This window comes from Ursus arctos, unplaced genomic scaffold, assembly GCF_023065955.2.
Source record: "Ursus arctos isolate Adak ecotype North America unplaced genomic scaffold, UrsArc2.0 scaffold_31, whole genome shotgun sequence".
NCBI lineage: Eukaryota > Metazoa > Chordata > Mammalia > Carnivora > Ursidae > Ursus > Ursus arctos.
This window is the reverse complement of record NW_026622997.1, coordinates 3,985,779-3,998,088: the sequence shown is the minus strand read 5'-3', so window position 1 is coordinate 3,998,088 and position 12,310 is coordinate 3,985,779. Positions and strand designations below refer to the sequence as shown.

The window sequence follows — 12,310 nt, the reverse complement described above, 5'->3', positions numbered from 1 at the left end:
AGACTCCCTGAGAAGGACTAAGACGCGTTGTCCAAACGCAGCTTCGGCGGGACGCAAGCCCAAGGTCGGTTCCCCCAAAGGACGGGCCTGAGCGTCAGGTAGCTCTTTTCCCCTCGGCAGGCGCAGTGGAAGCACGTACCATTGTGTTGGCAGGGACCCTCGCCCGGAGAGGGGGCGGCCGAGGAGCGGGCTCCCGGGAGAAGGGGAGGCAGCTACTGTCCAGACCGAGACTTCCACGGCGGGCAGACACCAAATTGGCCTGTGTGAGCGGCGTCAACCACTGTCCTCAAAAGACCCAGCCAGCAAGCAAGAACAGCTAAGAGACCAGCGACAGAAGATCTCTGTCTATCCAGACGTGATGGGAGATAGGATAGGATGATGGGATGTGAAGGAAGAGCCACCCCACCAGGCCTTAGTCAACGCGCTATTCCAGGCAGCTCAGCAAAGGAAAGAGGTTGCACTGAGCTGCTTCCCCAGAGGACAGACAGGCCCCTCCCCCATACTGCGGCTTCCCTCCCCTCCCCCTCCCTCCCTCTCCAGGAGAGAGCAGCTCTGGGGTTTGCAGGCATGCTTGCAGTGCACAGGTCCTGACTCACTGGCAATGGGCCTACAAGAGGCAGCAAGCCTGCGCTTTGACCTGGATGGGACAAGAGTCCCACCCCTTCCATTCCAGCCTTGGAGGGGTGGGGGGGGTAGTTTAAGTTCTGCAGGCATTCTTTAGAATTTTCAAACTGATAAAGTGGAAGTGTGTGTGTGCAGTAAAGTTCATATCTGGTGCACCAATGGTAGGACGAAAAGCAGGACTTAATGAGGTCCTCCTAAGTGCCCTTGGCTGCTTACGAGGAGGTCCGTCCCCTTCTCAGGGGCATAAAGCAGGCCTGTGTGACCTTTGTCTCTACAGGCAAACTTGTAATGAACATCAAGAAGACATCATAGTTTGTGTTATTTCTGTACTCATAGTTTTATAATTAAAAACGCACCTTAAGGTCTAAATTTGGCAAAACATTTTTAAAGTAGGTGCCATGCCCAGCATGGAGCCCAGTATGGGCTCGAACTCATGACCATGAGATCAAGACCTGAGCAGAGAGTCAGATGCTCAACCGACAGAGCCACCCAGGTTTCCCAAAATTCATCAGATTTTGTTAGTATTGTATCTCATTTTGTAAATTAGTCTTCAGTAGACCTATTGTTGCACTATGGAGTTCTTTGACCACAGGAAAAAAATGAAAGCATTTAAAATATTTTAACAGCATGATTGTCTTGTACTTCCTAGCAATTTTTAAGCCAAAGAGATTTTTTTTCTCTTATCCATTGAATTGGTAGTTTCCACCATGGGCACCTGGTTCCCCCACCCAGGCATTCAGTTTAACTAATGCCACGTGCCACGTGGGTATCCAGATTTTGAAAATGTCCTCAGGTGATTCTTAGGCTCAGCAAAGAAAAGGAAAAAAAGGTGATATTGGCTGAAATTCAACATTTTTAAAAAATTTTAAGACTTCATTTAAAATAATCGCCACAATTCCTCAAATCCAACTTCTAAAAAGTACTATTCAGTTTTAAATAAGCCTCTCTTTGAAAAGTTTAACTGTCTTGTTAGATGAATTAAACAGTGAGAGAGTAAAACATATGAACCGGATGGTAGAATAATTTACCTTCTTCCTCAGTTCAGTGACAGATAAGGAAGGGTCTTGAGCATAAAACAAATGTTTGCCCAGGATTATCAGAGTGCAAAATGCTTCAGGATGGGTAAAAACCTCAGAAGCTTCTCACCACAGTTGTAGGTTGAACGGATAACCTGTAGGAACGAGCCTTTCTGGTCTTAGAAATGATCATTATCAGGAAAGAATCTGGCCGAGAGCTGGTTTGGGCGGAGATCTCTATCCTGCGGGTCTCTTCTCCTGAAGGCTGACGAACTGCCCCAGGACGGTCATGAAACAAGTGTGAGCAGCGCCCACACACAGGCAGGCTCGTGGAGGAAGGGAGTAGGTTGGGGTGGGGTAGACGGAGGAGGAGGTCTCAGGAACGAGAGTATACACACACGCTCCCCGTCCACACCCCTACCTCTGAAGCAGGGCTAGTTCTTCTCGACCCGTCTTCCTGCTCCCCCCGCCCCTCCCCACTTTCAAGTTATCCCCCAGATGCTCCGTTATCACCTTTCTGGTGACCCCACTCCCACCTCAGGGCCCGCTGAGTTGGCTACGTCTGCAGGCTCCTCCCTGGCTTCCTAGAAATCCCACGGATGCAATGTTCCCAGCGTCCGACCAAACCACCCCCAGAACGACACCACACCTTTTCAAGGCTTTAAGGACTTAAAACCAGTCATCTCCACCAGAGCAATTTACGTCTTAACGGCAGATGCTCCTTTGGCCTAAAAGCCTTAACTTAAAAAAAAAAAAGGACCACAGTAGAACTGCTGTATCGTTGCCACTGGGGGTATACATCGGTACCCAAAGTTTGGAGGGCAACTTGGCAGTATCTGCTGGAGGAGTAAGACATCCAGATCCTTTCACGCATCACGTCTCCTCTTTGGTATGTCCTGCAGACAAAGACTCAGGTTCACGGAGGGGCATCTACGGGGTGCTCACGACAGGCAACGTACCAGTGGAAAAATGGAAAGGACATGAATGTTCATCTTTACAGCAACGGTCAGTGCATTGTGGCAAAACCATGGGATAGGGTACTCCGTGGCAGTTTAAAATCAATAGGCCCACACAGCAAGATCGCCAGGACAAACTGCAGAACAAAACAGAGTGTGATGCCAGGAGTGTTAAAAACAGAACCAAATCACGCACGTGGAATAGAAAAGTTCTGAAAGTGTCCACAAGACAGTCTACGGAGCAGGGGGACTGAGGGGTAGTCAGGCATATTTTAATGGTTGCATTCGTTTTCATAAAAGAAATATATTTATGTAGTATTTGTATGATGCAAAATTCTTTTTTTGTTTTTAGATTTTATTTATTTATTTATTTGAGATAGAGAGGGAAAGAGAGAGCATGAGAAGGGGATGGGGCAGAGGGAGACGGAGAAACAGACTCCCGGCTAAGCACAGAGCCCGACACAGGGCTCAATCCCAGGACCCTGAGATCATGACCTGAGCCAAAGGCAGATGCTTAACCGACTGAGCCACCCAGGTGCCCCATGACGCAAAATTCTTTGTTGGAATTGCAGACATTTGGAGCTGCCCCGAGTTAGGACTGGAGGGAAAGGAACATCACACAAAAGAGTATATATGGTGGGACAGATGGCAATGAGACTTATCCTGGGGGCCACTTCATAATGTGGAAAAACAGTGACTTGCTGTGATATACACCTGAGATTAAGAGGATATTGCATGTCAATGACACCTCAATTTAAAAAAAGGACAAAAAAAGAACCTATCTGGTAAGTGTTGGGTAACAAGTCTATTTATACTGTTGTGTATATTTATAAAGCTCGTAAAGGAGAAATATCATTTCTAAGAAATAATGTGTTTGGTGTCACAAATTCTCATTACACCAGAAAATTCCGATTCCCCCAGTGAAGTCCTTATCATGAGTTCTCAGCTTTGTACCAACATCTTTATTTTCATCGGCCAAACTTGTAGAGGCGGGACAGTGCTTAGCATGCACTGGACCCACGGCGTCAGGCCACGGCTCTCCAAATACCGTATCTAGTAACCAAGAAATGCCACACAAAGCAACAAATGCTTCGTTGGATGCTGCTCCTTAAAACTGCTGGGGCTTCGAGAATGTCTGCAGTCCCTAAATTATTGAGTCCTCGCCCCGGCTTCCTGACAAGGCCAGCAGCAGCAGCATTCCTTTGGACGTGTCACATCCCAGAAAGGCTCCAAGCCTTAGGCCACTGGTCAAGCTGTGGGTTTGCGCCTCACTTTGCTTCGTCCCAAGAGGCCCAGCTTTTGTCCCAGGCAGCCACCCCACCTGCCATTCCCCAACCCATGGGAAGGAGGGAACTCCTCTGGAAAGAATCCCAAGCACCTTGACTTAAAGAAGCCCTCCTGTTCAGCACTGAGCCTCTTGGAAAAGCAGCCAGAAAGCCACAGCTGTTTCTCTTCTTGACTGTTTATACAATGAATCCCGTGGCTTCCTCCTCTCCTGTGCTGGGATCCAAGCACAGACCAGGGGCTTTTGACGTGAAAATGAGTATGGGATTTCACACGTCAGCACACGGGGATACAGGTGCACTGGGCCTTGCTGGGTGCTAGGGACCGCCAGCCCCTGATGGAAAGTCCTTGAGTTTGTTCAAATTAGAAGGTAGCTCTTCAAATCAGCAGGCAGTTTTTGGAGAAGAGCTCAAAGCCTAGAGATGGCCAGGTCTGGGGAAGGGGCTGAGGCAGATAAAAAGAGGCCAGGAGATCAAGAACTGCCCCCCTCCCTCCACCAGGTCTCCTGCCCTGTTTAGACCGGAAATAGGATGTGCAAATCTGAGTGCAATTCGGGGGGGCGGGGAATAGCCAGCTATCCGGAGAACTCGGCAATCGGCTGACTCTCGAGAAGAAATGAATGGAAGATAGAAATCGCCCCTGGAGAGTTGCTCGCAGGGTGGGCGATGAAGAGATTTTATCACTCAGCAGGGCCCTACATCGCAGCTCATGCTAACACTCTCAGCAGAAGTCATAAAAGAGGAAGAAAAACCTTTGAGAAGTTCAGTCCTGGTGACAGGTCTACGTTCCGTTGTATTTTTATGAGCTGGCATTCTGGCTTCTATGTTCTCGTGAGTTCGATTAGCTTGAGATGCAAGCCTCTCTCCCCAAATTGGAACCATTCCTCTTGGGGACCCATGAGGTTAGTTATGCGAAGGTAAGGATCCTGACAGCCCAGTTACAGGCTGACCTCCTTTCAACACCTGTCAGGCAAGAGTCTCCAAGCTGACTCGTTCAGAGAGGTCGCGTTGGAGGCGTGGGTTAACCTGAAAGGGACAGGACAGACCGTCTCGTCCGCTAGAAGGAATGTGAAGATGATCATTAGAATTAAGTATGCTGAGTTCGTCTATACAAATAAGAACTATTGGGTTATTTTTTTCCCAAGCATAAAAGCATTCTGTTGTACCAGGAAAATACAAAAGAAGTGAAAAGAAGGCAGGGCAGAGAGGGTGAGAGAGAACCAGCCCGCCTCCATCACCTGAGGACAACCACCAGTAGAATTTCGGCGTATTTTGTATTCCTCAAGTCTCTCCTTTCATTTAAAGCATAAAGATTTTGAACATAATCCATGCTAAATTTTGTATCCTGCTTATTTTTATCAGATTCTTTTTATAGGGTCATGTCGAGGGGTTTATAAATGAGCTTTTCTCTTAAACTATCTTTAAAAGGCCACGTATTGCATGGAGCACCGAGTATTATACGCAAACAATGAATCATGGAACACTACATCAAAAACTAATCATGTACTGTATGGGGACTAACATAATAAAATAAAACAAAACAAAAAAAATAAATAAAAGGGTACGTAGGTCTACTCCAGAGTTCATGTGCTTCTTCGGATAGTAAAAGGAAATCCAACCAGTCTATATGATACATGCTTTTTATATCTGATTTTAAGATGTGGCCAAAGGCAAAGGGGACCCCTGTAAGGATGACACTAGGGTTTCTCTTTGGGAAATGAGGGCACAATTAGCATTAGCTCACGCGTCAGTTCCGGGACACAAAACATGACATTAAAATGCAACACAATGGCTGTGTCATTGCTTCAACCCTTGAAGAGAAAGGTTTTTAGGGTGTTCTCCCCTTTTTATTTAACCAAATCTTCTGATTAAGAACACACACAGGTAGGGGCACCTGGGTGGCACAGCGGTTAAGCATCTGCCTTCAGCTCAGGGCGTGATCCCGACGTTGTGGGATCGAGCCCCACATCAGGCTCCTCTGCTATGAGCCTGCTTCTTCATCTCCCACTCCCCCTGCTTGTGTTCCCTCTCTCGCTAGCTGTCTCTATCTCTGTCAAATAAATAAATAAAATCTTTAAAAAAAAACACACACACACACACAGGTAATTCTGGAAGATTCCCATTGATGATAGGAAATATGCGACATCTGTGATTTCTGAGTGACGATGGTAGGGGTATCTCCGTTCTCACCAAAGCATTTCTCATGAGAGGAGAGGGTCTACTTAAAAACCAGCGGTCGCCACAGTTGCAAAGCTATGCCCTTTCCAGAAGTTAGACTGAGACCAGTCCTCTGAGAGAGGACGATGACCTTGTAGGTCAGGTGGCAGGTTGCTGGGCCGACAGGCTGGCAAAAGTAACAAACGCTATAATCAATTCCAGTGTTTGCCTGGTGCCAAGGATGGGAGCAGCGCAGAGGCAGGAGCGACCACTGGGGGGCCGTGGGGTCATGCTAAAACTGTATACTCTGGTCATGGTTGGACAACTGGACACATTTCCTAAGACCCAAACTGTACCCACAGGATGAGTGAATTTTATGGTATGTGAATTCTACATCAATAAAGCTATTAAAAAATCATGGTCAAATTTTAGAAAAAGTCATCATTCCTTTTGCAAGAGGAAGTGCCAAGAAATGAGGCCTTGAAAGGGAAAGGCTGAATCAATGCACAGCCACCTGAGAGCTGATGGTGTCATGATTTGCTCCTGAGGCCGTGTAGGAGGCTGCGGGCCGCTCCCCCACCCCTGCGCCTTCTGAGTCATTTCTGCGTGCCTGATTTGTGCTCCTCTGCTCCGCTTCTTAGCAATGCCATCCTGTTTATGCTCCCCCACATCTTGGTCAAGAGCAGAAGTATAATTCAGTTGTCTGAAAGAGGCATGTGGGCCAGATGTAAATAGCCTGCTATGCTAAATGATTATTTAAGATGAATCCTAAAAATAGGTGTCTGCTTATTACATGGTTGCAAGGTACCTATTACAGAAGTTGACTAATCTTTAAAAAAAAAAAGTAGATATATTTAAGTCATTGGCTATCTTTTGTAATGTACTGCAAAAGATAAACTAAGTCAATGCTAATATTTGCTTCTTGGCTGCCAACACGGTTAACCAAATAATAAATGCATGCATGACACACGACACTGACTAAGACAAGTGACCTGGATGGATACAAAAATCTATAGAACAACCCAGCATAGCCTCACTCCTCAGCAAGAGATGGAAGAACCAACATGGCCTCTTGGGCGAGTCGCAGACTTGCTGGATCTCCAATCTGGTGTCCGTAGAATGAGAGTAGCATTTCCTCCCCATTTTAACAGACAAGCCTTATAAGGTTCAACTGAGATCAATGCATCATTCAGTCTTACAGTTACAAGGCTACTTGGACATCTCCTAAACCTGACTTCTCGTCATCCCTGCAGATGGTAGGACGTCTGCCTGAAAACATACATAAAATCAAGGAGTGCTTTCTAAAAGGTAAAATGCTTGAGAAACACAAAGATTGTGATAATAAAGACTTAGGTTCAATTAACTTGGGAGAAACAGAAAGAAATTCATCCTCAGAATCTCTGGAAACTTATGGTGATGGTTTTCTAGGACTCCATCAATCGAGACGTAATTAAGTCTGTGGGGTTTGCTCAACACTGGCAGGCTGCTATCGTCCAAGGTCCAAAGAGAACCCAAATGGGTCTCTGCTTTTACCAGCCTTAGTAATGTAACTGGAGAAGATATGGCTGTATATAAGCAGATGGGAGACGACTGGCGATGTGGGGAATAACAAGGAGTGGGACCCATTTCTCAGACTCCAGGAAAGCAGCAGGGCAGAGACGACACGAATCTGGGCTCAATCGGGGCTGCGTGGTTTATGGTTGTTTGAACTTCCACACATTACTTTTCTTTTCTTTTTTTTTTTTTAATGATTTTTTATTATATTATGTTAGTCACCATACAGTACATCCCTGGTTTCCGATGTAAGGCTCGATGATTCATTAGTTGCGTATAACACCCAGTGCACCATGCAATACGTGCCCTCCTTACTACCCATCACCGGTCTATCCCATTCCCCCACCCCCTCCCCTCTGAGGCCCTCAGTTTGTTTCTCAGAGTCCATAGTCTCTCATGTTTCATTCCCCCTTCTGATTACCCCCCCTTTCTTTATCCCTTTCTTCCCCTACTGATCATTCTAGTTCTTATGTTCCATAGATGAGAGAAATCATATGATAGTTGTCTTTCTCTGCTTGACTTATTTCACTTAGCATTATCTCCTCCAGTGCTGTCCATGTTGTAGCAAATGTTGAGAACTCGTTCTGATAGCTGAGTAATATTCCATTGTATATATGGACCACAACTTCTTAATCCAGTCATCTGTTGAAGGGCATCTCGGCTCCTTCCACGATTTAGCTATTCACACATTACTTTTCTGAACCCCAGTCTCCTTGTTTATATAAAGGACAAACGCTTGGAGGATTCTTGTGATGTGCCAATGAGCGAACATACACAATGCCTGGTGTGTAGTAAATGCTTAAGGAGACGCACTGGTAATAATAATGTAAAATATAGAGCATCACTGCTGAGAACTCAGAGATGCAGGGACCCACTTGTATTATAACTATTTTCCTGAATATTTCATCTCTTCAACCAGGCTATAAACATCTCTCCATAGAGAGGAAGATCAGTGAGACAGGAGCCACCAGAAATTTCATAAAGAAGATGAAACCAGCTACCTCCTGAACGGGAATCATCTGGAGAGGTAAAAGTTATCGAAGCTGGAAACTAGCATCTTTCTGAAGACAGCAATTTTTAGATAATTAAAAAAAAACGCATTACTTTAAATACCGGTAAGGACTAAATACACGAATGCTTTGGAAGCCTAGTTCAAAAGTCAATTTAAAAAGAATATGTGATTTTGAAATAATTTCAAACTTACAGAAAAGTTGTAAAAAAGGTACAAAAAGCTCTCTTATATCCTTTGCCCAGATTCATTAGTTGTTGACGTCTGCCACACTTTACTTTGTCACCTCCCCATGTACACACACACACACACACACACACACACATTATTTCCTAAACCATTTGAGGGCAATTTGCATATACATATTTACATGTATCTTTGCTCTTTCCCATTGAGCAATTTGCAAATAGGATGCAAATTTACTTTTAAATACATCCATGTGTATTTCCAAAGAACACAGACATTCGCTCACATGGCCATAGTATGATTGTTACTATCAGGAAATCAAACATGAGCACAATACTATTATCTAATGTACAGACCTTACACAAATATCACCAACTGTCCCAATAACATACCGCACATCATCCCCCCACCCTCACGGCAGGAGCCCATCCAGGATTATGCACTATCTCTCTTGTCATGTGTCTTTAGTCTCCTCTAATCTGGGATAGTTCCTTGGCCTTTCTTTGTTTTTCATGATATTGACATTTTCATAGAGTACAGACCAGCTGTGTTCTAGAACGTTCCTTAGTTTGGGTTTGTCTGACATTTTCTCATAATTAGATTCAGCCTTTGCATTTTTGGCAGTGACGTCACATAAGTGATACTGTTGTCCTTTTAAGGAATTGCATCAGAAGACACATGGAGTCACGCGGTCCCATGACTGGTGACATTAACATTGATCATAGGTTGAGGTGTGGTTGGCCAGTTTCTCCCTCAGAAAGTTACTATTTTTGCCTCTGTAATTGATAAGTGGTTGGTAAGGAGGTACTTTGAGGCTACACAGATATCTCGTTACTCTGACTCAGGGGTTTTAGCATCCATTGATGGTTCTTGCCCAAATCAAGTATTACTACAATGGTGGCAGAATGGTACTCTTTGAACTCAATAATGTTTCTCTACTATAGGAAAGAAAAAGGAAAGAAAAGATTAAGGAAAACTTAATCTTTTTTATGTATATTTTTGTTCATTTCTTTATTGTCAGGATGGACTCATGGATTCTTATTCAATGGGTTTAACCCATTACTTTCACTGACACAAAAGCCAACCGTTCACAGAGTCTTCTGAGCAGTTCATCCAGAGGGTCTTCCCTCATGAACAGCACAACTCTGCATCAATGGTGGGAACGCACAGATTCAGGGACCCCCTTGTATTATAATTATTTTATTGAATATCTCACCTCTTCAACCAAGCTATAAACTTCTGAGGGTAGGCACCACTTATCCACACCAACTTCTCTGATTCTTAGTACAGGGTAGGAGAGAAAAGCATTGGCTTTGGTGCCAGGCCGATCCAGGTTTCACCCAAGTCACCGGTCCCCTCTATGCTCCAGTTTTTCTCTATAAAATGATGACAATGATATCTAAGTCACCTCGGTTGTTGCAAGGAGAAAATGAGATAATGTATGTAAAAGGCTTGGTGTGAACTAATGGTTTCTCCTGTTAACTAGAACTTGTCCTTTGAAGATGCATCTGACTTTTCTCAATCAGGTGGAATGTATTAATGATAAAACCATATACATTTTACAAGTGAAGAGGCTTATAGAAATAAAGAAATTTGACATGACGGTTTCCTTCTTTCTCTTTTATCACTGCTCAAAGCAGTGACAGCAGAGCATGGTAAAGCTATTTTAAGGGTCTCGCTGACTCATTTAAAGAGTAAAGAAGAAATGTTAATAGCATGTCTCTTCGCTGGGACAGTCAGTTGCAAGAGCCTGTAGGTAACTGACACCGTTTCAGCCTTGGGAAAATGAAAACTCTGTCTCTTCTTCTATTCTGGTTGACGAAACAAACGCAGGGAGAGGCAGCTGGCCTCACGATAATTAGAAAAGAAACGATTCAGGACATAAAACTAGCTTCAATCTCAAGAGGGGCTGCGTGGATTTTGACTAATGTCAGAACTCATCCTGGAATGCAAAGTCGAGAGTACTCACAGACCTGCATCTGGCGCAAGCTACACAGCAAAACAAGACCAACTGTTCCCTGGTTCGAAGGAAAGTGCATTTTGCACTTCACTGGAGGCTGAAGCCATTAGCAATAGTAAGTCCATTCACCTGTATCTATATTCAAAACGCACATATTATCAAAAGGGAAAAAAATCTCTTGGGAGCACTGTCCCCAAAGACAGCTTGGCTGATCCTACTGGGAGAAACATACTCCCACCACGAAGCCCCGCTTTCTCAACACCAGATTCAAAAACAACGCTCGGCTAGAGAAGAAGACGGCCCTGGGCCTGGCGCCGTCACCTGCTGCAGGCTTTCCCGCGGGCAGCCTGTGGACCCCTACGGCTGGGCCACTCACTTCCAGCTAACGGTGAGTGTTGCTTCTTTACTTCAAACAAGCATCAGCACGACACGGACATCTTCTACTGCTATTTGCTCTACAAAAATGACCAATTTTGTAAGCTCCTAGTTTTTATTGTTTCACTAGAACCGAGCTACATCTTTGGAAATCCCAAACAGAAAGAAACCCAAAAACCCATGAACCTCTAGGAGAAGGTCCCCAGTAGTGTGCTGGGAAGCATACTTATGCACAATGTGCCTCTCCCCCTGCCCAGCACGGTGACGAACACCGATACTCACTAATGAGCATGAGACGTAGAGAGAGGAATAGTGCCTTATGCTCAAGCGACGTGGTATGTTTCATCTCAGAGAAAGGATAATTTATCTTTTTTCCCCCAAAGACTTTTTTATTTTTAAGGAACCTCAGCACTGAACGTGGGGCTCAAACTCACAACCCCAAGATCAAGAGTCGCATGCCCCCCTGACGGACGTGTCCCAAAAGGATAAATTCTCTTAAAGCTTTTCAGATAGGGCTTACGTAACCAAACTAAGACATATTATTGCATTTGAGCCATTCTTTTCTTTTTTTTTTTTTGCCATCTGAACAAGTAAACGGAATTGACGATTACATGATGGCAAATACAGCTAAAACCACGGACTCGAGCGAGGTGACGTGAAGCGATCACGGCCTCATCTGAACCAGCGATAGGAGGTTACAGCTAAGCTCCTGCAACATGAAGGGAACACAATGGACTGAAGGCGAAGGCAGTTCTTTCAAACTCGAGTTACATTCGTCATTTTAGTCCTGTTGTTATGACAACACTGTTAAAAGCAGCACTTCAAGCGCTTAGCATCCAGGCATCTCATTACAGACTCGAAAATGACACCGATGGGGTGCAGACCTGCTCCTGGGGGCTCCAGAGCGTCTGGTAATCATGCAGAAACCCAGTTCGTGTACCTGGACTCCTTCTGGGCTTGGGCCCCAGAGTCCCTACCTTAGCTCTTTTCTACCAACCACCCCCTCCCCAAAAAAACTAGTGAGGGCTCATCCAGAGGAGGGAAGCATATACAGAATTTATGTGGGAAGATATGCATTATTATTCAGTCTCTGTTCCTAGTTGCATATGTGAATAAGACACTCTTTCATGATCTCACATATATCATTTTCTTGGTTACAGCCTGTGTCATGGGGCTTTTACGAGTCTGTA

General features: G+C 44.9%; 1 protein-coding gene across 14 annotated transcripts in view; it reads right to left on the bottom strand.

Annotated features, from left to right (window-relative positions):
- RIPOR2 (RHO family interacting cell polarization regulator 2) overlaps positions 1-12,310 on the bottom strand; it is a 221,709-nt gene that overhangs the window by 56,444 nt on the left and 152,955 nt on the right. The window lies entirely within an intron of this gene.